The sequence below is a fragment of the Tamandua tetradactyla genome, chromosome 16, assembly GCF_023851605.1.
Source record: "Tamandua tetradactyla isolate mTamTet1 chromosome 16, mTamTet1.pri, whole genome shotgun sequence".
NCBI classification, from domain to species: domain Eukaryota; kingdom Metazoa; phylum Chordata; class Mammalia; order Pilosa; family Myrmecophagidae; genus Tamandua; species Tamandua tetradactyla.
The window spans coordinates 64,135,108-64,162,635 of record NC_135342.1 but is presented as its reverse complement, the minus strand read 5'-3'; the positions used below and the strand labels follow the sequence as shown (position 1 = coordinate 64,162,635).

The window sequence follows — 27,528 nt, the reverse complement described above, 5'->3', positions numbered from 1 at the left end:
GTAGCTGTAATTAGGAGTACAACAGTAAGGGATTTGTCAAGTAAACATTTCCTTAAACCAGACCTTCACAGTACTTAAAGGAACGGATGCAAATAACTTGTTTCTTTCTGGGGAGGAACATCATAGCAAACAGCATACTTGAGTGGCCATGTTGCTTGTATTTGTGCTGTAGAAGTTAGTGACATTAGTTACACTTGCATTTCACAAGCACAGAAAGTCCCCATATTACTTCTCTGATATCTTTTTCACATCTTTTTTGCCATGCTTATCACTAAGCTATGCCAACTGATTATGTCTGTAGCTGTCAATAATTTTTCTGTATAAACATCCTCTTTGAATCAATCTTTTGCCACCTGCATTGTTCCACCTCGCTTCATTTCAGTAGCACTACTTAGAGAGGACAACTGCCACTAAAAACATGGCACTGAAGCAATCATCTGGCTCTGTGCCCATATTTTAATTTCACGCCCTACAGGGGAGAATCACTATCGGCCTTAAACAAAAATTGAGTCTTTAATGCATTATTGTTTTACACAATTTATCTTTCAAATAGTCTATTCATTCTTAAAAAAAAAAAAAAAAAAAAGGAAAGAAAAAATTCAGTTGATACTAGGTATTCAAGGAGTTTTCAAGCCCCAAATCTGAGTCATACAAATATTTCCCCAACTGAATTGTCAAATGCTTCACTTACTGTCACCCCAGTGCATAACATAACAAGCATCGGACTAACATATAAAGCCAACCCTGTTGGGATCTCCAGAACATAGAAGCATTCAGTTTTTGATACCACAGATGTAGACGAGTTTCACAGCATGGTCTATAATTTAAATCTCACAGGACAAGGACAAAAGAGGATTGGCATGAGGACCAGTGGGAAGCAAAAAAGAATAAAAATTAACATGAGTAGGAAAATGAATGAATATGTTTGTGTGATCTGGACTGACATCAAATCTATTAGGTGATTTTTATTGTCCTTTGATACAAGCATTATTTTCACATTGGCAGAGATAGCTAGTTAAACATGGGTCTTTTCCTTTCCTCCATTCTGTGTATACATTAAGGTTATAAAATCACAAGTCAGCACAAACAAGCTGCCTCAGGCACTGATAACAGTAGCACAGCAAAACTAAATTCCACAATTAGATTCTATGATTAGGCTCTGGAAAGGGAAAAAATTGTGGGCAACACTGAAAAGCAACTGCCGAGAACATAAGAGAAACATTTAAAAACATCAGCTCGTGGAGCTTTTAAAGGGGAAAAACTTTATATTTTAAAACGTATGGAAAGTAAAGGACTCCTTCTAATACAATTTTTTTTGAAAAATTTTATTTACAGGCCAGACTTTCCTGCCCTCTTGTGGAGAAAATACAGAGCTCTCTGTAGGCATAAATATGATGGCAGCTTTTTAAAAGTTGCAGATGGCTTTTTCCATGTTATGTGCAATTTACTGTCATTGTTGGATCCCCTGATATTCAAAGAACTTTACTAGCTGTTAAATGGTGTGCCAAAATAAAACATAAAATCTGAACAATAAAGTAGAACTAAATCAGGTATACTGCAAGGGACCAGGAAAAATTTGTGATAATTAGTTTTTAATAATCCTTGAAGTCTAAATAAATATGCTTTAAATAAGAATTTAAAAAGTAAATAGGAAAAGAGGAAGAGAGCAGAGTATTCAAAGCAGTCATCAAAAACCCCTGGCCCTGTTTTTCATCTTTTTGCCCACAGAATGGACATCATTTCTTTCCCTCAGGTCTGCTAATAGACTTTCTGGGCAGGACCTACATATATAGGACAGGGAACACATACATCCCATCAGTAACCCCTGTGAAACAAAAGAATTCCCAAGTTGCTTTAAGTTGCTTCTTGAAAAAAAAAAAATTTAGAAGTTGGTTTAAAATAACAGGAGACAACAACTAGAGGTCCTGATCCCACATTCATTACCCAACTCCAACACCCAGCTTACTCTGTGGTATAGGCACAAACCTGTCCTGGCTACGCTCAAAAGGATTCTAAATTTCTTTTTATTACGTGTGGCGAAATTATCATATGAGAGGTGATTCACTAGGATCCAACGTTGTCATTTTTATTTTTTTAAGGGAATGTTATAAGCAGGGTAGAAGGAAAGAATCCTTTTACTTTTCTTTTATAAGTATGACAGAATCAAAGAAAATGTCCTATGACTTTTGAAAGGTATATGCTCCGTTGTGGATAAGATGTTTTCCCAAGTTATAAACATTCAAATATTCATTGAGCATTTCCTAGCACCGTGGTAAACATCAGGGCATCAAAAAAAAATAACAAATCATGATTCCAGCATTACATCACTAGACTTTTACTAAGCATGAACCACGTCCAACGGCAAGGTCTATTTGGGGAGATCTGGAACATGGAACAGCTAGGTAGCTAGGCCTCAATTGGCAATATGAAGGATAACAGATGAGAGAGGGCAGTCTGGAGCATCAGAGAATTCTTGGAGAGGGTAGGAGAATGAAGAGATGAGGAAGGGAGAACTTGCTTCACGCAAAACAACTGGGGATGGCTTACAAAACGATTAGTGTGTTGGATTTTTTTTTTTTTTAAACCAGAACCAGAATGTCTTCTACAAAAGGGGAATTTATAAATTGCAAGTTTACAGCTGTAAGGCTTTGAAAATTTCCAAAGTAAGGCATTGAGGGAAAGATACCTTAACTCCAAATAAAGGGCTGATGAAGTTCAGGGTTTCTCTCTCGGCTGGAAAGGTACGTGGCGATGTCTGCTAGCTTTCTCTCCTTATTTCATAAGATTCCCATGGGGGCGATTTCTTTCTGCTCCCAAAGTCTCTGGCTGCATGGACTCTGTTGGTTCTGGTGGCCATCAAGCTATTTTTTTTTTATTTATTTTTATTTTTTATTTTTATTTTTTTATTAATTAAAAAAAATTAACTAACACAACATTTAGAAGTCATTCCATTCTACATATACAATCAGTAATTCTTAATATCATCACATAGATGCATATTCATCATTTCTTAGTACATTTGCAATGATTCAGAAAAAGAAATAGAAAGACAACAGAAAAAGAAATAAAATGATAATAGAGAGAAAAAAATAAAAATAAAAAAATAAAATAATAAAAAAAACTATACCTCAGATGCAGCTTCATTCAGTGTTTTAACATAATTACATTACAATTAGGTATTATTGTGCTGTCCATTTCTGAGTTTTTGTATCCAGTCCTGTTGCACAGTCTGTATCCCTTCAGCTCCAATTACCCATTATCTTACCCTATTTCTATCTCCTGATGGTCTCTGTTACCAATAACATATTCCAAGATTATTCTCTAATGTCGGTTCACATCAGTGGGACCATACAGTATTTGTTCTTTAGTTTTTGGCTAGTCTCACTCAGCATAATGTTCTCTAGGTCCACCCATGTTATTACATGCTTCATAAGTTTATCCTGTCTTAAAGCTGCATAATATTCCATCGTATGTATATACCACAGTTTGTTTAGCCACTCGTCTGTTGATGGACATTTTGGCTGTTTATAAACCAATGTTTATAGCAGCATTATTTACAATTGCAAAGAGATGGAAACAGCCAAAATGTTGGATTTTGAATGACCCTCAAGATACAGGTTTCTAAGTGAAAAAATATATATATATATATATTTCAAAGAAGGAAAGATATCCCTGCTACAACCAAGAAGGCAAGTGAGAAGCTTTAAGGCTCTGTCCCCCTACAGAAGCTTTGAACAACCAGAAAGAACTTGCAGAAACATATTTCTCAAAGCTCTAGAAAACAGATAAAAGACTGAAGTAACAGGGTGTGCTGGTTTGAAAGGATTATACACCCTATAAAAGCCGTGTCTTAACCCTGATCCAATCTTGTAGAAGCAAGTTTCTTTTAATCCCTATTCAATAATGTAGGTTGGAATCTTTTGATTAAATTATCTCCATAGAGATGTGGCACGCCCAATTACAAGTATTAACTTTTTGGTTACATGGAGATGTGACTCCACCTATTCCAGGTGGGTCTTGATGAGTTTACTGGAATCCTTTAAATGAGGAAACATTTTGGAGAGCGCCACCAGATGTAGCAGAGCCACGAGAGCCCATGCAATCAGTGATCTTTGGAGATGAAGAAGGAATACACCCCCGGGGAGCGTCATGAAAGAAGAAGCCTGGAGAGAAAGCTAGCAGAGGTGGCCATGTTCACCATGTGCCTTTCCAGTTGAAAGAGAAATCCTGAACTTCATTGGCCTTTCTTGAGTGAAGGTAATCTCTTGTTGGTGCCTTAATTTGGACATTTTTATAGAATTGCCTTAATTGGGACATTTTCACAGCCTTAGAACTATAAACTTGCAACTTAATAAATTCCCCCTTTTAAAAGCTATTCTGTTTCTGGTATATCACATTCTGGCAGCTAGCAAACTGGAACACAGTGTGAATGCCAAATCAAGAAGAAAGCTACCTAAAAGCTGTAGGATCTTATAAGATCTTGGCTGGCCCCTTCCCTGCCCCTCACTAGCTCAGGATGGAACTGGCCCACACTCCTAGCACAAATCACTGGCCCCGGTTCAAGAGGGAGCAGAGTAACCTTCAGGTACATACTGGCAGCATGTATGTCTGGACCAATCTGTCTGGTGGTAGCCTGAGGAACCCACACTTCCAGAATGTGCCCTTTGTGTAGAGCTTTCCCACAGAACGACTGTGGGAAAGCAAATAGCCTGGGGCAAGGAATTTCAGGATATACAATGTACAGTGCAGTGTCCAGAACCACGAGGAAATTGTATCCTAGGGTAGAGAAAACATTCATAACGTCGTAAACAGGGGGATTCCAGTGGCCACACACACATGCCCAAGATGAGAAACATGAGAAGAAAGGATAAGTGCTGTTCATATATTTTAGCCTAGAACTACTCTCTATACTCATTGCATGAATAAGCTTGGAGAAGTTGCACAGGTCAATCTGTAAAGAAAGACTGAGTAAGGTGTTTTCTTTTTTTCCTCTTTTTTCAATTTTGTTAGCTCTGGAATTCAAGGAAAGCTTTGCTATAACACTATCTGGATATAATTTAAGGAACAGACACTTCAGAGTCAAAATTCCAGTGATTACATTAAAATATCAAAATGCCCAGGTTTTAACAAAAGATTACAAAACATACAAAGAAACAGAGAACAATGGTCCAGGTACAGGAGAGGATTAAAGCCTTGGAAATCATCAATGAAGAGGACTATACCTCCATATCAGACAAGGTTGTTTTAAAAAAAAACAGCCCCAAATATGCTCAAAGAGCTAAAGGAGAACATGAACAAAAAACTAAAGGAAATCGGGAAAACAAAAGATGAATGCAAAGAGAAAATCAATGGAGAGATGGAAATTATGAAAAGGAACCAAATGGTGCTGAAGACCACAGAAAAAGAAATTAAAAACTCCCTAGAGGTGTTCAAAAGCAGATTGGAGCTGGCAGAAGAAAGGATCAGTAAACCTGATTATGAGACAATGAAATCATCCAGTCTGTGGGGAAGGAAGAAAGAATGAAGAAAAATGAGCAGAACAGGAGGAATCTATGGGACACCATCAAGCATACCAGTATATACATTGTGAGAGTCCCAGAATAATAAGAAAGAGAACAAGGGGCAGAGAGAACTAGTAAAAAAATAATAATAATGGCTAAAAATTTCCCAAATTTAAAGAAAGACATGATATATACATATCCAAGATATTAAATGAATTCCAAGCAGAATCAATCTAAAGAGATGCATTACATAGCAATAAGAAATAAAACTTTCAAATGCCAAAGATAGAGAATTATAAAAGCTGCAAGAGCAAAGTAACATATCACAAATAAAGGAGGCTCAATAAAATTAAGTACTGATTTCTCATAAGAAATTACAGAAGCAAGACAGTGGGATGACATACTTTAAGGGCTGAAAGCAAAAAATACTACCAACCAAGGGCTCTATATCTCACAAAACTGTCTATCAAAAATGAGGTTGAGATTAAGACATTCCCAGATAAACAAAAGCTAAAAGAGCTCATCACCACTAGACCAGCCCTGTAAGAGAAGCTAAAGAAACTTCTGCAAGTTGAAATAAAAAGACAATAAACACTAGAATGAAGCTGGATGAAGAAATAAGGATCATTGGTAAAGGTAATGACAGGGGTAAAGATGCCAGTACTGTTGTATTTTTGACATGTGCCTCCACTTTTGACTTCCTACAGAATCTAAAATGCAAATGTGTAAAATGTGATGACTAATCAGTGGTTTGGAATTCATAATGTATAAACATGGAATTTGTGACATGAATTACATAAAGGGGGGGACAGAGGAGTATAGGACCATCATTTGTGTGTACTATTGACATTAAATTATTAAAGCAAATGAGATTGTTACAGATTTAGGATAATAAATTTGAGGTTAGTAAATTTAAGTCATAGTACCTATAACAAAAATATTGGAGAATATGCAAACTCATAGAGACAGAAATTAGAATGAAGGTTGCCAGGGTCAGGGGGAACAGGAAACTAATACAAAATGGGTATAGGGTTCTGTTTACAGAGATGGGAAAGTTTAGTGATAGTAACACAACATAATGCAAGTGATTAATCACACTGAATAGTGTGCTTGGGAGTGGTTGAGATGGGAATGCTTATGTTATATGTATGTTTCCACAATAAAATTAAAAAAAAAAAGAAAGAGCAACTAAAGAGACAATGACAATGAAGGTAATACATGATCTGTTCAGGATCTAAAAAGGGAAGAGAAAATGCTCAAAAGGACATTATTGGGAGATATAGAAAATTGAAATACAAACTGTATGCTTTATATCAACGTTAAAATTTCTTGAGCTTAATAACTGCACTTAAAGTGGATTGTTTTAGTTTGCTAGCTGCCGGAATGCAATATATCAGAAACAGAATGGCTTCTAAAAAGAGAAAGTTAATAAGTTGCTAGTTTACAGTTCTAAGGCTGAGAAAATGTCCCAATTAAAACAAGTCTTTAGAAATGTCCATTCAAAGGCATCCAGGGAAAGATAACTTGGTTCAAGAAGGCCGATGAAGTTCAGGGTTTCTCTCGCAAGTGAGAAGGCACATGACTAACACAGTCAGAGTTTCTCTCTCAACTGGAACTGCACATGGTGAAGACAGTCAAGGTTCCTCTCTCATTTGGAAGGTCACATGGTGAACACAGCATCATCTGCTAGCTTCTTCTCCTGGTTTCCTGTTTCATGAAACTCCCCAGGAGCCATGTTCCTTCTTCATCTCCAAAGGTTGCTGGCTGGTAGACTCTGCTTCTTGTGGCTATGTCATTCTGCTCTGCTCTCTCTGAATCTCCTTCCTCCAAAATGTTTCCTCTTTTAAAGGACTCCAGAAATTTATCAAGACCCACCCAAATGGGTGGAGACACGTCGTCACCTAATCCAGTTAACAACCACTCTTGACTAAATCACATCATCCAGGGAGATGATCTGATCACAGTTTCAAACATACAGTATTGAATAGGGATTATTCTACCTTTATGAAATGGGATTTTGATTAAAACATGCTTTTCTAGGGTCCATACATCCTTTCAAACCAGCACATGGATACATAAATGAATATCCTTGTTCTTAGGAAATATACATGGCAGTATTTAGTGTTCAAGAAGGATAATATATACAAACTATGCCCAAGGGTTCAGAAAATGGATTAAGTAGAAAAACAGATGGGCAAATAGATAGATGGGAGGATAGATGGATAGCTGGATACATGGATAGAATGATATGGCAAAATATTAAAACCAGTAAATCTGGGTTTCTGGGGGGTGAGGAAGTGGGTTCTTTGGGGAATTCTCTGTATGATGTGTATTATTTTTGTAATGGTCCTGTAAGTTTGAAAGCATTTAAAAATAAAAAGTTTAAAATTTAAAAAAAAAGAACACAGGATACATTGCACAAGTAGAATGAACCATATTAACAAGAGCATATAAGGCTCAATTGGTGACATCTTGGCAGATGAATCTAAAGAAAGTTTCCAGTGCCCTGAGTGTCAGGATATAAGAGAAATGGAATCCATCCAGGCAGTTACTGAAATGATGCAGGCTGATCTAGAGGGAAGGCAATGAATCTACAAGCTGTTGTCTAAAATATTAATTATAGTAACTGGCTGACTATGAGGAAGAGAACATAAGGTTTAAGTTCTGTGGGGATGGAGGGATATGCCATTGACAGAATCAAGAAATTGAGTAAGAAAAATTCCTATACTTCATGTTCTCTGCCATTGCCCAGGGAAGACTTAAATGGTGCTTTTTAAGGTGGTAATTTCCCTCCAAATTTTTTTAAATAAACTTGAAGCCATATCATAATTTTAAAAATATAAAGTCCTTCAAACAACCTTTAAGACTCAGTTATACCTGACTTTAAGGCGTATTATGAAGCTACAGTGGTCAAAACAGCATGGTACTAGCATAAAGACAGATATACTGACCAATGGAATCGAATAGAGTATTCAGACATAGATCCTCTCCTCTATGGACAATTGATCTTTGATAAGGCAGTCAAGCCAACTCACCTGGGACAGAACAGTCTCTTCAATAAATGGTGCCTAGAGAACTGGATATCCACATGCAAAAGAATGAAAGAGGAGCCGTATCTCATGCCCTATACAAAAATTAACTCAAAATGGACCAAAGACTAAACATTAGATCTAAGACCATAACACTTTTAGAAGAAAATGCAAGAAAATTTCTTATCAATCTTATAACAGGAGGCGGTTTCCTAGACCTTATACCCAAAGCACAAGCATTGAAGAAAGAAAGAAAGAAATGGGAACTCATCAAAATTAAACACTTTTGTGTATCAAAGATCTTCATCAAGAAAGCAAAAAGACAGTCTACACAATGGGAGACAATATTTGGAAATGACATATCAGATAAAGGTCTAGTATCCAGAATATATAAAGAGATTGTTCAACTCAACCACAAAAAGACAACTCAATTACAAAATAGGCAAAAGACATGAACAGACACTTCTCAGAAGAGGAAATACAAATGGCCAAAAGGCACATGAAAAGAAGCTCAACTTCCTTGGCTATTAGGAAATGCAAATCAAAACCACAATGAGATATCATCTCACACCCATCAGAATGGCCATTATCAATAAAACAGAAAACGATAAGTGCTGGAGAGGACGAGGAGAAAGAGGCATACTTAAAGAGGTGGGAATTTCAAATGGTACAACCACTGTGGAAGACAGTATGGCAGTTCCTCAGGAAACTAAGTATAGAATTGCCATATGATCCAGCAATACCATTGCTAGGTTTCTACTCAGAGGACATGAGGGCAAGAACACAAATGGACATTTGCACACCAATGTTTATAGCAGCATTATTTACAATTGCCAAGAGATGGAAACAGCCAAAATGACCATCAACAGAGGAGTGGCTAAGCAATCTGTGGTATATACATACGATAGAATATTATGCAGCTGTAAGGCAGAATAAAGTCAAGAAGCATGTAACAACATGGATGGACCTTAAGGACATTATGCTGAGTGAGATCAGCCAGAAACAAAAGGACAGATACTGTATGGTCTCACTGATCTGAACTGACATTAGCAAATGAACTTGGAGAATTTCAGTTGGTAACAGAGACCATCAGGAGATAGACATACGGTAGATATTGGGTACTTGGAGTTGAAGGGATACAGATTGTGCAACAGGACTGATTGTAAAAATTCAGAAATGGATAGCACAATACTACCTAACTACAATAATGTAAGAACACTGAATGATGCTGAATGTAAGAATGATAGAGGGAGGAGGCCTGGGGGCACAAATGAAATCAGAAGGAAAGATAGACAATAAAGACCGAGATGGTATTATATATATATATATATATAAAGATTCAGTTATAGCTTTGTTTCCATGCCCAAAAATGCAAAATTCTTGATGCCATCTGTGCCAGTTTGAAAGTATTATGTACCCCTAGAAAATCCATGTTTTAATCCTGACCCAATCTTGTAGGGGGCAGCTGTTTCTTTTAATCCTGAATCAATAATGCATGTTGGAAATTTTTAATTAGATTATCTCCACAGAGACGTGATGTAACCAATTGTGGGTATGATCTTTGAGTAGATGGAGATGTGACTCCACCCATTCCAGGTGGAGCTTGATTAGTTTATTGTAATCTTTTAAAAGAGTAAACATTTTGGAGACAGTCAGAAGTGACAGAGCTGACAGAAACTTCACAGCTGAGCTGACACAGATCTGACACTCAGAGAACACAGACACAGATGTCTGGAAATATTTGGAGCCCAGAAGATGTCACCATGAGATGTCAGAGCAAGCCAAAACCTGGAGAGAGCCAAGGGAAGCCAAGAGATGAATGCCAGCCTTGGAGAAGCAGAATGAGGAACCCCTACAGGAATAGAGGCTGAAAGCATGGAGTCCAGGAGCAAGGAACCAGCAGATGCCAACCACATGACTACCCAGCTGACAGAGGTGTTCCTGACCTCAGAAATCAGAAAGATCATTTCAACTAGAAGTCAGAGACAGGAGTGTATGATCTGAGCCATGAAAATCAGAAAGCATGAATTTTGAAGATTTCTCCCTAAACCTGATATTCTCTGTGCCAATGGTTGAAAAGTCAGGCAGGTTGAGAGAGAAGACTTTTAAAGACCAGAACAAGAAAACAAGAATTCTATTCAAAATAGAACACTGTAGATAAATCATGAAAGACAAAACTAGAAGGTTAGTGATGGCCATTATTGGAATGGGCTTTGATTGGCAGATAAAAGATCACTACATAATTCTGGAGGCAAGAGAAGAATTTTTTAACAGGATTTTGGCATGATGGGATATAACCTGTACATAACTCAATAAGTTCAATGTTCTGTAGTACATTTAATCTGGTAATAATTGTTCTTGGGTCAGGTGAAAGAGCAAAAAACTATTACAGTAGGTGAAGCAACAATTATCTTAAGCAATCACCATCAGAGTTCTAACAGTGATAAGTAAACTGGATAATATAATATCATGGTTTTACCAATTATTTACCATAGTTCTCAGGTATAAGCATGAATGAAAACAGGTAGACTTCCAGTAGTAGTTAAATAAGTAGACAAAAGTATGCCTCCAGGCTATAGTTTCATTGGAATTCCCAATACCCAGGTTGATCTTCCAACCAAGCTGCCAAAGTAAATGGACATAATCTCATAGCACAGTTCAAAATTGAGCCCGGGAGGTCAATTCAGTACATAATGTTAGTGAATCTTAATATCCCAGCCTAAACTAACATTTTCATTTTTTATGATAGCAAGTCTTTTAGAAGAATGTAAATATTGCTTATAGGCTGAACAACTATCCTTTCATACTATCTGTCATTCTTCTGTCCATCTAGGATTAAACCCCAAAAAATGAGAGTAATCTACTTATTCCTGGTTAGCCCATGCCCAAAGGTACTCATCCAATTCTTTTTTTAAACTTTTTTTTTAATTGAGAAATCTTCACACACATACATTCTATACATGGTGTACAATCAATGGTTCATAATATCACACATAATTGTGTATTCATTACCATGATCATTTTTTAGAACATTTGCATCATTCAAGAAAAAGAAATAAAAAGAAAAAACTCATACATACCATATATATACCTTATCCCTCCCTCTCACTGACCACTAGTATTTCCATCTACCCAATTTATTTCACCCTTTGTCTCCCCTATTATTTTTTTATTTTTTATCCATATTTTTTATTCATCTGTCCAAACCCTGGATCTAAGGAGCATCAGACAAGGTTTTCACAATCACACAGTCACATTATATATATCTTTATACAATCATCTTCAACAATCTAGGCTACTGGAACACAGCTCAACAGTTTCAGGTACTTCCCTGTAGCCAATCCAATACACCATAAACCAAAAAGGGATATCCATATAATGCATAAAAATAACTTCCAGGATAACCTCTAGACTATTTGAAATCCCTCAGCCACTGAAACTTTATTGTGTCTCATTTCTCTCTTCCCCCTTTTGGTCAAGAAGGCTTTCTCAATCCTTTGACGCTCGGTCCTAGCTCATTAGGATTTCTGTCCCACATTGCCAGGGAGATTTATAGCTCTAGGAGTCATGTCCCATAAAGGAGGGAGGGCAGTAAGTTCACCTGCTGTGCTGGCTTAGAGAAAGAGGCCACTTCTGAGCAACAAAAGAGGTTTCCTGGAGGTGACTCTGAGCCTAATTTTAAGTAGACTTAGCCTATCCTTTGCAGAAATGTTTCATAGGGGCAAACCCCAAGATCAAGGGCTCAATTTATTGAATTGGTTGCCCCAACCGCTTGTGAGAACATCAGGAATTCTCCAAATGGAGAAGTTTAATATTTCCTTATTTCTTTCTGTTCCCCCAAGGGGACTTTGCAAATACTTCTTTATTCACTGCCCAAATTACTCTGGGATTTTTCGTGGCATAACACTAACCTGGGCTAACCAACAATATCTCATATATTTATGGTGTTCAACTAAACTGATCATACAAGTTAAATCAGGAAATGCACTACCCAAAATACAAATTTTGCACCCAATAAACATCTCTCCTTTTAGTCTAACACAGAAGTTGAAGTTTTAAAATACACTCATTCGATTTTTAATTATAACTCCAAGTCAGATTATCACAGCCATTAGACCCATGGGATAACATCCCTCTACAAACTCACAATTAAGTTTTTAAATGTAAATTTGATGAATTATATACAGGCAAAATCCCTTCACAGTAAATTCAATTACAATAAAAAGATGTGGAAAAAAAATATCTGTTATCTCAAGAGACAGATGGTCTACCAATGCAACAATTTCTACAATCATAGAATAATACTAATCCTTTCCATAAAATAATCATTTTTGTTGAAGGGGTTCTAGCTCCTTCCTATAGAAAAGAGAGGTAGATTTTCTTTTGCTCTTTTGTTCTTTATCAATAAATCACTTCCTTTAAAAACTTTAACTTTTTAAATTAAATACATCCTATAGATTAAGGTGGAATTTCAAATCAGTTAAAATTAGAAATAAGTTATTGGTTTATCCCTATAAAATTGGCAAATATATATTTTAATAATAATCAGCTTTAGGGAGGATGTGGAAGTATGAACTGGCACACTCTTTCTGGAGGACAATTTGGCAATAGCTATCTGAAGTAGTAAAATGTACATACCCTTTGATTAAGCAATTCCATTTCTAGGACTTTATTATAAGGATAAGGAGATAATAACAGACATATGAAAAAATTTAGCTTTAAGGATGTTCACTGAAATGTCATTTATAATAACATAATATTGGAAACTACCTATATATCAAAAGTTTCTAATTATTTAAATGAATTATATCTGTCTAACAGAATATTATACAGCTATTTAAAATGAAATCAAGAAAGCTGTCATAATAATACTGAAATAGAGTAGATTACAAAACAGTTCAGTATGATTCTGCTTTTATAAAATATACATATTTGAATTTTTAATATAGAATAAAAGATTGAAAGAACATAAACTGAAAGCAGCAGTTTTCCACAGTGGTAGGTTACTACTATTTTTAAATTTTTTTATTTATCCATAATTTTAAAATTTTCTTCAGTAAATACTTACTATTTTATTATTTAAAAAAAGGAAGACAGCAAAAAAAGCCAATACTACCCTTCAGCTACCTTTTTTCCTCTACTGTTCATGTGTCATCTCCTTCAGAAAAATCTATCTGAACTCTAAAACTAACTACCAAAAAATAAAATACAAATACAAACAAAAAATACAACAGAATTGTAACCCAATGCTACTTAATTTCTTCTGCTCAATTTACAATGCTGGTTTTCATTAGCTTACTCATAACAGCGTGTCTATCTTCTTTATAGTTTCTACAGATAAGCATTATACTCTCCAGACTCATACTCTTCAAAACAAATCCTAATACAAAAAAAATAATAATAACTTGGACTGCTAATATTTACAGTGACCTTTAATATTATTTGCTTGTCAGATTTGTATAGATAGAAAGTCACTATTGAACAAAACAATGGCAATACATTTATAAATTTTGCCTGTCACATAGTGAGAAACAGAAAAAAATAAGAGGATGAATTATTCTTCTAAAGTATGAACCTAAAGAGCTTGTCCTAATGATGCCCCAGTGGAAAGTAATACTCCATTGTTTCTGTCACTGAAAAAAAATTAAATGTAAAACTCAGATAAGATATTAATATTTCACACCCTGAGACTAAATACTTTTGACATGAATATTCATAAGACCTATTCTGAAGGAAATCTCACTTGAGTATAGATTTAAAATGTTTGCATCTTTTACATAATTCAGAGAGTAGGCATTCCATAGAGAAAGGCAAGAATTCCGTCAACTAGCAGGCCATTAACTACAGGTCTGAACATTCCACTACAGCAAAATGCATGACACACAGACACATTCCTACAAACATTCAGAAAGGCTTTGTTTTTCCCTGGTCTCTTGCTAGTAAGTATTAATGATCACTGGTAAAAGAAATCAGGGGTTGCTCCCTGAAGCTGCAGGCCTCTGTACGTGCATCCTCTTCAAGGTTCCCAAGGACTTGCAGGGAGGGGGAAGAAAGACAAAAAAAGAAACATCAGGAAGGCCATCTCAGTCTGTTGGATTTGCATTATTTAGGTATCCCTCCCAGGATGATTGTAGGACCACCCTAAGGTACAGGGCTCCAGGTCAGTGAATCTAACTACCACAAGGAAATAGAAGTATGCTAAGATTCTTGTCTGACACTTGTGTAAAAAATACATACAATTAGTTTTAGGTATTGAAAAAAATTTGTTTGAACATGAATATTAAAAGACACCCTAGAAAATATATGTGATTTCTAAAACACCAGAGAAAATAATGAACAATAAAAATTGGAAAAAAATTAATTCAACAAAAAAAAAAAAAAGAGAAAATGTCACATGGCAAGGTGATGGGATATTACTTCTGTGATTAGGTTATGACATTGTAACTTCTATCATGTTATAAGACTTTCTCTCTTGTCTTCTTACAAGCTTTGAAATAGTAAGCAACAATGTTGGAAAGAAACATACAGCAAGGAAATGAAGGTCCCTCTGACTAACAGCATTTAAGCTAGTAAGAAACCGAGTCCCTCAGTCTAATAGCCTGCAAGCAACCTAATCCTCCCACAGCTACATAAACGTGGAAGGGGAACCTTCCCAGTGAAGCCAAGATAAGACCCTTGTGCTGGCTGATACCTTGATTGCAGCCTTGTGAGATATCCTGAAGAAAAGGATCCAGACTAAACCATGTCTGGACTCCTGACCCACAGGAAATGAGAGATAATAAATGTGGGTTATTTATGCTGCTTTAAAATAAAACCAAACACTCACAAAGATACAACCAGCTGCAATTAAACTTGAAATACAGGCTTTTATTCTTAGTGACAATGTTCCCATCTAAAATTCAGTTACTTTAACTAAAGTAGAAGAGTATAATAATGTCAGACATTACAAGAAAAGAAAAGTACAGACCAATATCCTTCATGAACATAGATGCAATAATTCTTAAAATTTTAATGAATTAAATACAGCAATACATAACATGGGCGGAATGTATTATCCATTCTTATTATTCAAAAATCAATGTAATTCACTATGTCAAAATAAAATTAAAATCTATGAGCATCTCGACAGAAGCAGAAAAATCTTGGTAAAATTCAACAATTTTTTTCATTCCTGATTTAAAAAAAAAAAACTCTCAGCAAACTAAGAATAGAAGAGAATTTCCTCAACCTGATAAAGGGCACCTATATAAAACCTACAGCTAACATCACGTATAATAATAAAAGATTGAATACTTTCCCCCTAAGATTAGGAACAAGGCAAAGATGTCCACTCTCAATACGTCCATTTAACATTGTACTGTTGGTTCATAGCCAGTGAATAAGAAAAATAAATATAAGGCATCATGATTGGAATGTAGAAATGAAACTGGCTTTTTTCACAGATGGCATCATCATCTACGTAGAAAATCCTATAGATTCTAAAAAAGGCTACTAGAACTAGTAAGTGTGTTTAGCATGGTTATCAATCACTAGCAAGGCCAATACATACAAATCAGTTGCATTTCTACAAAATAGCAAGGGGAAAAAAATCAAAATTAAATTAAAGAGGCAATATCATTTATAATAGCATCAAAAAGTGAAACACATAGAAATAATTTTTACAAAAGAAGTACAGGACTGGTACATAAACAAACATTGTGAGAGAAATTAAAGATCTAAATAAGTGAAGAGATATACTATGTTCATAGACCAGAAGACTCAATATTGTTAAGATGCTAATTCCCCCACATTGATCTTAGATCCGATCAAATTCCAATCAAAATTCCATCAGGCATTTTTGTAGAAATGATTCAATGAGATATAGCAATGACCATCTCTAGTGCCCAGTTTACAGGGTTGGAAGTCTATGCTTTTTGGAGAATTGACAACTCTAGGGCTGGGCAGGGGCAGAAAAGAAAGAAAATTAGGCTGGGACACCTTGTTATTGTGGATATCAGGAAATCTTGTAATGTCTGAAATTATTATACTCTTCTACTTTAAAGTAACTGGATTTTAGATGGGAACATTGTCACTAAGAATAAAAGCCTGCATTTCAAGTTTAATTGCAGCTGGTTGTAACTTTGTGAGTGTTTGGTTTTATTTATTCTAATATCAAAGATTATTAGAGGTATGTCATAAAGACTTAAGTGTCAATTTAAAGAGACTTCTACTGGCCAGAACTATAAGTTCATAAAACATATATATTTTTAAAGAAACAAATTGATCACTTTCTGAGGATTATAGGGAACCAATTTATTGCCTTGAAAACTGGCATATAGTGGGAATTAATCAAGCATTTATCCTATATTTCTTATTTGAATGAAATAGATGAGAGTATGTATCTCTAAAAAAAAGTATGCACAATAAATTAATGAATCTAGGCTTTCATCAACCATGAACAACCATGAACATCACAAAAAAGTACAACCAGGCATTATGTGGTAATAAAAGATCACCACCATCTACAGGTTTGCCAAAGAAATTGTGCATGAATCCAATCAAGCCTAAGCATTCAACTGCCAATTTGCAAGAAATCCAAAAGACAGAGAGGCATGCTGAACTGCACCAAAGACATGCAATCACAAAATCCAGGGAAGCCACAAGTGAAACAGCCAGAGTTCTTCAATAAACAAATTAAAAGAAAAAGAAAAAGAAAGGAAATTTCTAGATTAAGAGATACTTTTAAAAAAATCAAATTTATTAACTAAACAAAAGTGCAATATGGTATATAGAGATGTACCCTTGAGCGATAAAACCATAAGGGGAGGTAGGGGGCTGTGTTTGGGATGGAACACATGGAGGTGTTTCTGGAGTGGCTGGCAAAGTTTAATTTCTTGACCCAGATGGTGGTTACAAGTCATGGGTGCTCCACTTCATGACTAATTGAGTTCTACTTTTGTTTTGTGTTACTTTCTGTAATAAATCTTTATCAATAAGATTTTTTAATGTAATCACCTAAAATACAGAAATTATATTTCTAGAAAAATATTTGAATGTGTATAAGAATGTTCACTAAAGTGTTTATAATAGCAATAAATTTGCAATGTTCTAAAATAAGGTAATAATTACTAGCCAAAAGAAAGAACAGTATGATATTTAGTTAGAAGAGAACCCTACCAGACAAAACTGTTTCCATATATATATATATATATATATATATATATATATATATATATATATATACCGTATATTATAAAAGTGTATGTATACCAGTAAATAGTATGTATGCCAGTAAACAGTATGTATAAATAATGTATACAAATATATACAGGTATATAAATGCCTAGAGAATACATAAACTGACAAGAGTTAGGAGGAGAATAGCATTGAGGAGCACATGTGTGAGGTCATGTCAAAAGGAACTTTTGTTTTAACTAATTGTTTGAATTTTACATCAGTGTATCCATGGAGTTAAAAATCAATGTAAAGGAGGGGTACACGGGTGGTTCAGTAGTGAAAGGCCAATGCTTGCCTTTCATGCGGGAGGCTCAGGTTCAATTGTCGGATCAAAAAAAAGATGTAAAGGAATAAAAAGTTTTTTAAAAGAATCAAGAGAAGACCTAAGTTTCTTTTATTGATAATTATAGTTATAAATTATAGAGAACCTACTCTGCAAGGCACTGTCTAAAGCTCTTGACTTAACATTATCTCATGTAATCCTTACAAACACTGTGCAAATTAGGAAACCCAAGGCTAAGAAGATTAAGTTGCTTGTCCAAGGCCATACAGCAAGACTGCGGTGACAGCAGAAGTCTCAATTAGGTTTACCTGCCTCCAAAGCCAAAGCTTAGTCAGGGACTGAGGCAGGGATGCAGTAAAAAAGCAGGTCTGGGAAGAAAGGAGCGTCTGAACATGTTAAATTGATGGTACCCATGGTATCCCATTCTGACTGCAACTGGAGATTCAGGTAAGAAAGTTGGGAAGAGACTTAGATGTCATTGGCTAGATTAATAATTATCTAGGCTCTAGGGATGGATAAAATTATTTAGGGAAGTTACATAAATCAATACATGATTTGCAGGAAGAATATTTTCAACAATTGTGTTTTTTATATTACCAATTTCTTCAAATGATGTGTTAATTATCCATTCTGATAGGAACAGTGAGGAATATATAATGATTTCTGCCCTCAAAGAGATTATGACCTAGGTACGCTCATACCTACATCATAAGGTATGATGGTTAATTTTATGTATCAGTTTGGCTAGATTATAGTGTCCAGTTTCTTGGTCAAACAATGGCCTAGATTTTGCTATGCAGATATTTTGTAGATGGAACTAGCACTCATAATCAGTTGACTTTAAGTGGATTATCCTTCATAATGTGGTGGGCTTACATTCAATCAGTTGAGGACTTTAAATGCAAAGAACTGAGGATTCTAGGAAGAATAAAACTCTGCTTTAAGACTACACCCTCTACTCCTTCCTGAATTTCCAGCCTAAGGAATTCGAACTCAAGACTTTAACATCAGATTTACTAGAATTTCCAGCCTCCAGTTTGCCCTTTGGAATTCATACTTACCAGCTTGACAAGCACAAGCCAATTCCTTATAATAAATCTCTATATACACACACTCATACCCATATGTATCCTGTTGGTTCCGTTTCTACAGAGAACTCTGACAGATATAAGAAGGAAAACAAGATTGGAAGAGAAATATTAAATGCTAAATCTATGGGCAAGTTGAAACAAGACTAGAACAAAGGAAGGTTTTTAGGAAGAAGTGAATATGGATAAGTATGGCAATGGGATTCCAAAATATAGGAATTAGCTCTAGAGAGGAGAAAAGGAACATCTTCCCAGACTGCTAGAAAAAATATGAAAGGAAAACCATAGAGATAATGAAATAATGTGATAAATATAGGACATATAATCCTACTGGGTGATCTAATCTACTCTTAAATTAGAAGGTTAAGTCACATTCAGATAGTGAACAAAAGTTATTTACAGTAAGAATGAACAGAAAAGAGCAGAGGGACAAGGCCTCTTACTGACAGCACACTACAAAGTTAGTGTTAAATGGGTATGGGCATACCCACACCCATAGAGAGTGTGTGTGTGTAAAACTGGGAGACTTAGAATGCTTGAAGATGCTAGTAAAGGGCAGAGGACAGCAGGATGGGTAAGTAGACTGGAAAGTGGGAGAAATGGCAAGAAAAAGAGGATGAGATCCAATGTATTCTTTCAACAACATATGCTGACTACCTACCAACTGCTCTGCACAGTGGAGGAGTTCCTTAGAATGACAAGGGCAAGTAATCATGATAGTCTAGGGCTCTAAAGTGGTGAAACTCAAGATCTTGAAAGCAAAGGGGAACAGGAAGCACTCTTGACATCAATGGCAGACATGTTAAAGGGATGCACAAAGACATAGGACAATAATGACCAAAGTTGGCCTCTTTTTGTTGAATTTTTCATTCCTTAAAGCTCAAAGAAATACAGACATAGAGTCAACTGTATTGATTTCATATATGTATTACTAATGATGCAGTATCTTGCTATTCAGATTCAAAGCTAGAAAGGCTGAATTAGTGACTAGTGTATAGTTTCAGTGCTGTTATATTTCAATATTGCATTTAAAACAACCAAAAAAACACTTAAATAGATATCCCATCTCATGATTCAGATCTTTGGTAAAAGAGGCTCCATGCCCACAACTGTGCCTACTAAAATATAGCATACCATAAGAAAAATGCATTAGAAAGTACATGAGCATTTTATTAATCATCTGTAGAAGGTGTATTCTTGAAAATGCAGTGACAGAGGTTATAGTCACTTTCCTTTGTACATGTGCTGACTTCTGCTGTCTGCTGTTCTCAGTTTGTCAGGTTTCTTAATGTTCCTCTTAATACAGTATCTTCATTTAGTTCTCCCAAAGGAATATCAGCAATTTTTGGAAGCAGGAGAAATTCTGTCAATTCTGCATAATGACCAAAACAGAGTGATTGAATTACTTAATTGAAGCCACATAGCTTGTAACAGGATACACATTAGACCCTATTCATTATGCAAAGAAAGTTGGGGGTGTCATGTAGACAGCAAAAACAGAAACCAAATCATTTTAATGTTTGCTTTATTTCTCTGAACTCACACAATGTACAAGGGAGTTCTGGCAACTCTGTAATAGCCAAAGGGTGAAGGGAGGGGGGGATAGGAGATACAAAAGGTAACTAAACAGAAGGACTTAAAAGCCTTGCATACAGATTAGAGGTTTATAAACCTATAATGATTTATTAGCCCTCAAAATTGTCATCTTTCCTACCCTCACTTGTGGCATTAGCAAAGCTGCAGCTAAGGAACGTGTAATTGCAATTATGGGATTTATGGTGCCTATGTATTAGTCAGATTTTCAACAGTGGCTAACTCTGGGACTATCCCGAAAGTTCAGTCCCCAGTCTATGGATATGTACTCATATGACTGGCTGTTGTATGAAGTGTCACAATGCACCCTAAGGGATGTGGGTCAAGATCCACACATCTAGATGGCCATTTCGCTCTTAACCTATGAAGAAATTACTGTGTCATTTGGAAGATACTGGAGCTGAGAGAGAATACTTTATCTACTGCAGCTTCCATCCACATTACTGAGTCCATTGAGAAGGATCACACTAAGAGTGATAATAGTAGAAACTAAGAGAAGATATTTAAGAATATAGTAGAAGCCCTATTATCTAACTCAGAACTGGTCGTCCACAAGTTAACAATAACAACAAAAAGACTAAAGGAGAGAAAATAATTTAAAATAAATTCACATCTTAAACATTTTGTTTTAGTTTAAAGCATAGATACACATTTATTTAATAAAGTCTAATAGTAGATTTTTGTTTGCTAATTTGTTAGAGGAGGGAATTCTGTTTTCACATGTAGTTCCTCCATTGTTTAATTTATCATACTGTTGACTGTTGTGGACTCAGGCTGTGGTACAATATACTAATTTTTTTGTCATATCACAAGTACTTTCTGCCTCTGGATTTGCTGTTAACTTGTTCTTCAAGTTAACAACAAAATATGTATCGCCATATTTTCTCGTCATGGCATATATGATTTCTACATCATTCATAATTATTCATAATTTCATTTTCAATAAATTGTCACCCTCAATTTTTTCCCTGTATGCCATCTTCCTAAAAATCTTTGGAATCCTTGAGTTGTCTGAGATTAGCTAGTTTATAAACTATACCCTTTGTTTCTGTTACATTTGGATTTTCTGTAGTAGTTATCAACTTCAGGCTAGTTTTCTCCAAGATGCAGTATATGTTGACCTGGAAACTCTGTTTTACTCCAGCGCTACTATTTCAGTGTGCCAGAGTTGTTATCACAAATACCACAAACTGGAATTTTGTGGTTCACAGTTTTAAGGCTTGAAGTCCAAAAATCAGGATATTGTCAAGGTTTGATTTCTCCCAGAATCTGTGGTATTCTGGTGCTGGCTGCTAGTAATCCTTGGAATTCCAAGGTTTATATCTCTGCCTCCCATCACATGGCAATACCCTCTCCTTTCTCTGCTCTTTCCATTTCCACTGACTTCTGAATACTCTCTATGGCCTTCTCTGACTCCTGGCTTCTGGTTTCTTCTCTTTATAAGGCCTCCACTAATCTGGAGTAAAACATGCCCTGATTCAGTTGGCCACATTTTCACTAAAAAGTAACATCTTCAAAAGGTCCTATTTATAAAGGGGTTGGCACTCCCAGGAATATGGATTAAGATTAGGGTCATGTCCTTTGAGGGGTACATAATTCAATCTACTACACTGCTTTATAGTGTGGGATTTTTAGTAATTCTGTTATTTATATTTTCCTCTTCAATAGGTTCCAAAATAAAAGCCAAAAAAAGCTTTCACCTATTTTATTTCTAAAACGTTACAGAATTTCTTAATACATTGACTAGATCAAGGGTGTTTACATTTGACAGGAAAAACATGGCCTTCATGTTTTTCCCCTTCAGGGTCATCAAAATTGGGAAGCGAAAGTGTGAAAACTAGAAGGAAAAGGTTTTTTAGTAATTTTCCCCATATACGGTTCTAAAAATTTAAAACTTCTTACTTCAGAGTTCACCCATCACAAGTTTTATGAGCTGTAGTAAACTGATAAAGACAAACAATTTATACCTTTATATATAATTTGTTTGTTGGTCAATAATCTGAAGTGGTAATTTTTAAGCTCAAGATGGACTGCTGTGGTCACAACTGGATGGCTAACTTGATTATCCCCCATTGTCCAAGCCATCACTTAACTGCTAAAAAGTATTTGCTAACAAACTTTTTATATAAAACTAAGACTTTTGTTTCAGTGTAAATCCACCAACTGAAATATCACTCTATCTTTCTTGCATGAATTGCACTCAATATACACTGTCTATGCCTGCCAATATAGCAAGAATACAAAGGCACTTGCACAGAACTATAAGAGGAGAACATTCCTAGATTTATGGGTTTTTCCAATGTTGGACATCTAATCTGAAAGCATTTTTAGCTAGCTTTTCCAAAGTATTCAATATTTTCTTATGGCATACATGATTCCTACACTGTTCATAATTTCATACCCAATAAATATGTTTTACAGAAATAAAAATTCTCTACTTTTATACTCATAGTTCACCAGCTTACATAATATTTTACAAAACCACACAGCTATCAAGTAAAACTGGCATAAATGGGTTTGGGAACAGTTTTGGCTCTTTCTAAGTTTTCAACTCAAATGATAGAAGCATAGATGCTTAAGAACAGTTGCTGGAACTCATCCTGGAGTTAGCACTAATCAACATGATTTATAGAGGGAAGGGTAACATTGGGATCAGTTTTTAGTACCGTTTTTACTCTTAAAAACTAGACTGTTTCTACAAATAAACCACCACCGCCAAAAAAAAAAAAAGATATTTTGGGGCCTAAGTTATAATTTGGAAGCCTCTCTCAATAATTTGCATCCTAAGGTACTGAATCCAGTAAATCCTGAAATAAAATACTTACACTGGAGTTGAGCCAAGGGTGAGTTTTCAAAAGGAATGGAGTGGATCAAACATGTGCTGTTACAGTACTTAGAATATAACCCACAGTCAAAGTGATTTTGGAACAATACTAAAGTTGACATTTTAACTTAAGAGGGAATTCATTCTTTGGGACTAGATGTTTCAAGACAGAAATAAACTGTGTAACAATATGTCAATTATTAACAATATTTACTAAACTGAAAAAGTCCGAAATACACCCGTACAATGCTGTGAACTCAAGACCCACATTTCATCAGAAATTAGAATAGCTTTTGCATGAATAGGTAGCTCAGATTATTTCAAGACTTCTGCTTTACCAGCAAATTAACACATCTAGAGCTCTATTATTTGCCCATGATATTATATATCTATGATTTTATATGGTTTCTCTCACTTAATCCTCGTAATTACCCTGCCAATTGTGTTTTCCATATGAGAAGATAACACTTACCCACGTGTACACTGTTAGCCATGGTCTGAAATGGGGACCCAGATCTATTTGAATTCAAAGGCCCTCTGCTATGCTGCACCTCCATGAGGCTCAACTCCTCTTCAAAACTTCATTCTAGTGTCACCAACAAGGAAATCTCAAACCACTACTAATTGCCTGACTAAAATCAAAGCCATTTGTACAATTTAATAATTTTCAACTTTGGGAACTACTGAAAACTTCTGAATGGAAGGTAAGTTTGGGTTGGAATTGATGAGCACAAAACTCATACTAATGAAACCGCTTTTTTTGTTTCAAAGTGAAAGAGAAATTAAACAAAAAGAAACATATATAGCAAGTGGAAACCTTACCAACGTTATAATATCCTCACTACCTGTACAGAGTTTTGAATTAACCCATATTCTTACTTGTTTTCTCATCTTTTTAGGCAATAATAATCACAGTGGTATCACTTTATATGGTAACACTTCTGAATCAATGGAAACTTCCAGAAAGATATAACTTCACTTTCTGAGTCAACTAATAAAATGGTCTGGGATACTGCTAGAACATTTTAAAAGACAAAAATTGAATTAAAATAACAGAAATATGACATAGGAAATGGTAACTTAACTAGTGCTTTTCTTCCTGCATTTTAAAATGAGAATAAACCACAAAAATGCCACATTTCATCAATCCCGAATTATCAAGAAGTTAGTCTTTTTTTCTTTAAAGCTAAGTTCAAAGAGAAGTTATTATTTCTGTATTTTAGCAAAGAAAACTCACATGGAGAATTCTTAGGCTTAAAAATCCATGCCAAAAAAAACCTAAAAAATAAATGAATAAAAAATCCATGCAGTTAGGGACTCACTATTTAATAAGCCAAGACCTCAATCTCCAGGCTTGTCCTTATGAAACTTAATCCTGCAAAGGAGAAGCTAAACCTACTTATAATTATCTTAGGAGTCACCCCAAAAGAACCTCTTTTGTTGCTCAGAGGTGGCTTCTCTCACTGTGCTGGTTTGAAACTGTTATAGATCCAAGAAACTCCATGCTTTTTTAATTCAATCTAGTGTATGCAGACTTACTATGGGTGGGATCTCTTCATTATGTTATTTCCCGGGGATGTGACCCATTCAGCTGTAGATGGGATCTTTTGATTAGGTTGCTTCTGTGGAAATGTGACCCTGCCCATTCAAGATGGGTCTTAATCAGCCTACTAGAGTCCTTTAAGAGAGGGACAGTTTGGACAGAACACAGACATTTAGAAATGAAGAAAGAAAATGCCCCTGGAGATGCCAGAACCTGAGAGGGCCATTTGAAACCAGAATTTGGGAAAGAAAGACAGCAGATGTTATCATATGCTTTCCCATGTGACAAATGAACCCAGATATCAGCTGCCTTTCTTTTAAGAATGTGTACTTTTGTTGGTGCCTTAATTAGGGCATTTTTACAGCCTTTGAATTATAATTTGTAACTTAATAAATTTCCTTTATAAAAGCCAATCCATTTCTTGTATATTGCATTCCAGCAGCTTTAGCAAACCAAAACACTCTGTAAGCCAACTCCGCAAATAAACTCACTACCCTTCCACTATGTCAGACATGACTCACAGGGGTGTAAAATCTCCCTGGAAATGTGGAATGAGACTCCCAGAGACGAGCCTGGCTCTGGCATTTTGGGATTGAGAAAGCCACTTGACCAAAAGGTGAAAAGGAACTGAAAAATCAGTAGCTAAGTAATTTCAAATAGAATCGAGAGGTCATTCTGGAGGTGAATCTTATGTATTACATAGATTTTCCTTTTTAGTTTCTAGTGTATTAGAATACACGAGAAGGAAATACCTGAAACTGAACATATCCAGTAGTCTTGATTTTTGATGGTGATTGCATAACTATATAGTTTCTATGGTGTAACCGTGTGTGTTGGTTTGAAATTGTTTGGTACCCCAGAAAAGTCACATTCTTTTAACACAATCCTGTGGGTGCAGGTATATTGTTGGATGGGACCTTTTGATTAAGTTGTTTCCAAGGAGATGTGACCCTGTCCATTCAAGATGTATCTTAATTTACTTACAGGAGTCCTTAAGAGAGAGATAATTTGGAGAAAACACAGACACTGATGAAAGAAAATGCCCTAGCAGAAGCCAGAAGCACCCACAGGAACTGAGAGATCCATTTTTAAACCAACCCAGGAGAGAAGGGCCAGCAGACATCACCATGTGCCTTCCTATGTGACAAAGGAACCCAGACACCACTGGCCTTTCTTCAGTGAAGATATCCTCTTCTTGATGCCTTAATTAGGACCTTTCATGGCCTTAGAATTGTAACTTGTAACTTAATAAATCCCCTTTGTAAAAGCCAATCCATTTCTTGTAAATTGTATTCCAGCAGGTTTAGCAAACCAAAACAGCATGGGATTGTGAAAACCTTTGACTGACACTCCCTTTATCCAGTCTATGAGAAGATGAGTTATAAAATAAAAACTAAATAAATAATAGGAGGGCTATGGAATATGACATGTTCTGGGTGTTCTTTTTTATATTTATTAATTTTTTTGTAGTAATGAAAATGTTCTAAAATTGATTGTGATGAAGAATGCACAACTGTACGATGATACTATGAGCCACTGATTGTATACTTTGTATGAATTATATGGTGTGTGAATATAGCTCAATAAAATTGCATTAAAACATCCCTGTAAGCTGACTCCATTGTTTATAGGGTTAAAAGAAAGTTTATGTCAGTGCATAGTATTTTCGAGTTCTCCCAAAAGCAGATCCTGAGATCTACAGTAGTTTGAGAGGTGACCACAGAAGGTACAAGTGACTAAGAGGGAAAAAAAAGGAGAAAAGCAAATAAAGGGCTCATTGGTGAGTGAGTTACATCTGCTCTATGGACACTGGGGCTCAGTTTTGCAGGAACCTTCTGAGATGCTCCTGGGCATACACCTCAGAATCACACACTAGAGGACTGGCAGATTGGGGGATTTATTTATACCAACACCAACTCTCATTTGTCTAGTGGTTGACAAAGGGGTCAACTACACCCATCTCCTTCTAAGTTGCAATTGTGCCCAGCCCAGCATTCTTCAACTGTGCCATAAAAAGCTCTCAGGCAGGGGAGAAGGTAAACAGAAGAAAGCACTTAATGTGAAAGACACCACTTACAGGAGACTAACCTCAGTTAGCAAGTGCAGGTGGGCTGGGACACCAACAGTGCCAACTACAGCTGTTACGGGTAATTGTTCTTGAGCTTCCTCATCTCTGGTTTTCCACTGTTCATCACAGAACAAACTGTTTATAAACTGTTTGGGCCTATCGAAATCACACACCTTGCCTACTGAACTGACTAGAGACGAGTAAATCTCCCACTGCAAACAGCTGAAAATGTAATTTTAAATAAAAATCAAATGCATAACTGAGCTGTAAGAAAATATGGACATCCTATCCCCCATATCCACCTTACCCCTGCCAGAGACCAAAAACAAAGTGGAAGCAGAAATCCAGAAATATAAACCAGCACCAAAGTCTGCTTTGGTCCT

The 27,528-nt window shown here is 35.8% G+C and overlaps 1 long non-coding RNA gene across 2 annotated transcripts in view; it reads right to left on the bottom strand.

The window, feature by feature from the left end:
* The window catches only part of LOC143660354 (uncharacterized), a 135,276-nt gene that overhangs the window by 40,867 nt on the left and 66,881 nt on the right, over positions 1-27,528 (bottom strand). The gene's annotated exons all lie outside the window — the stretch shown is intronic.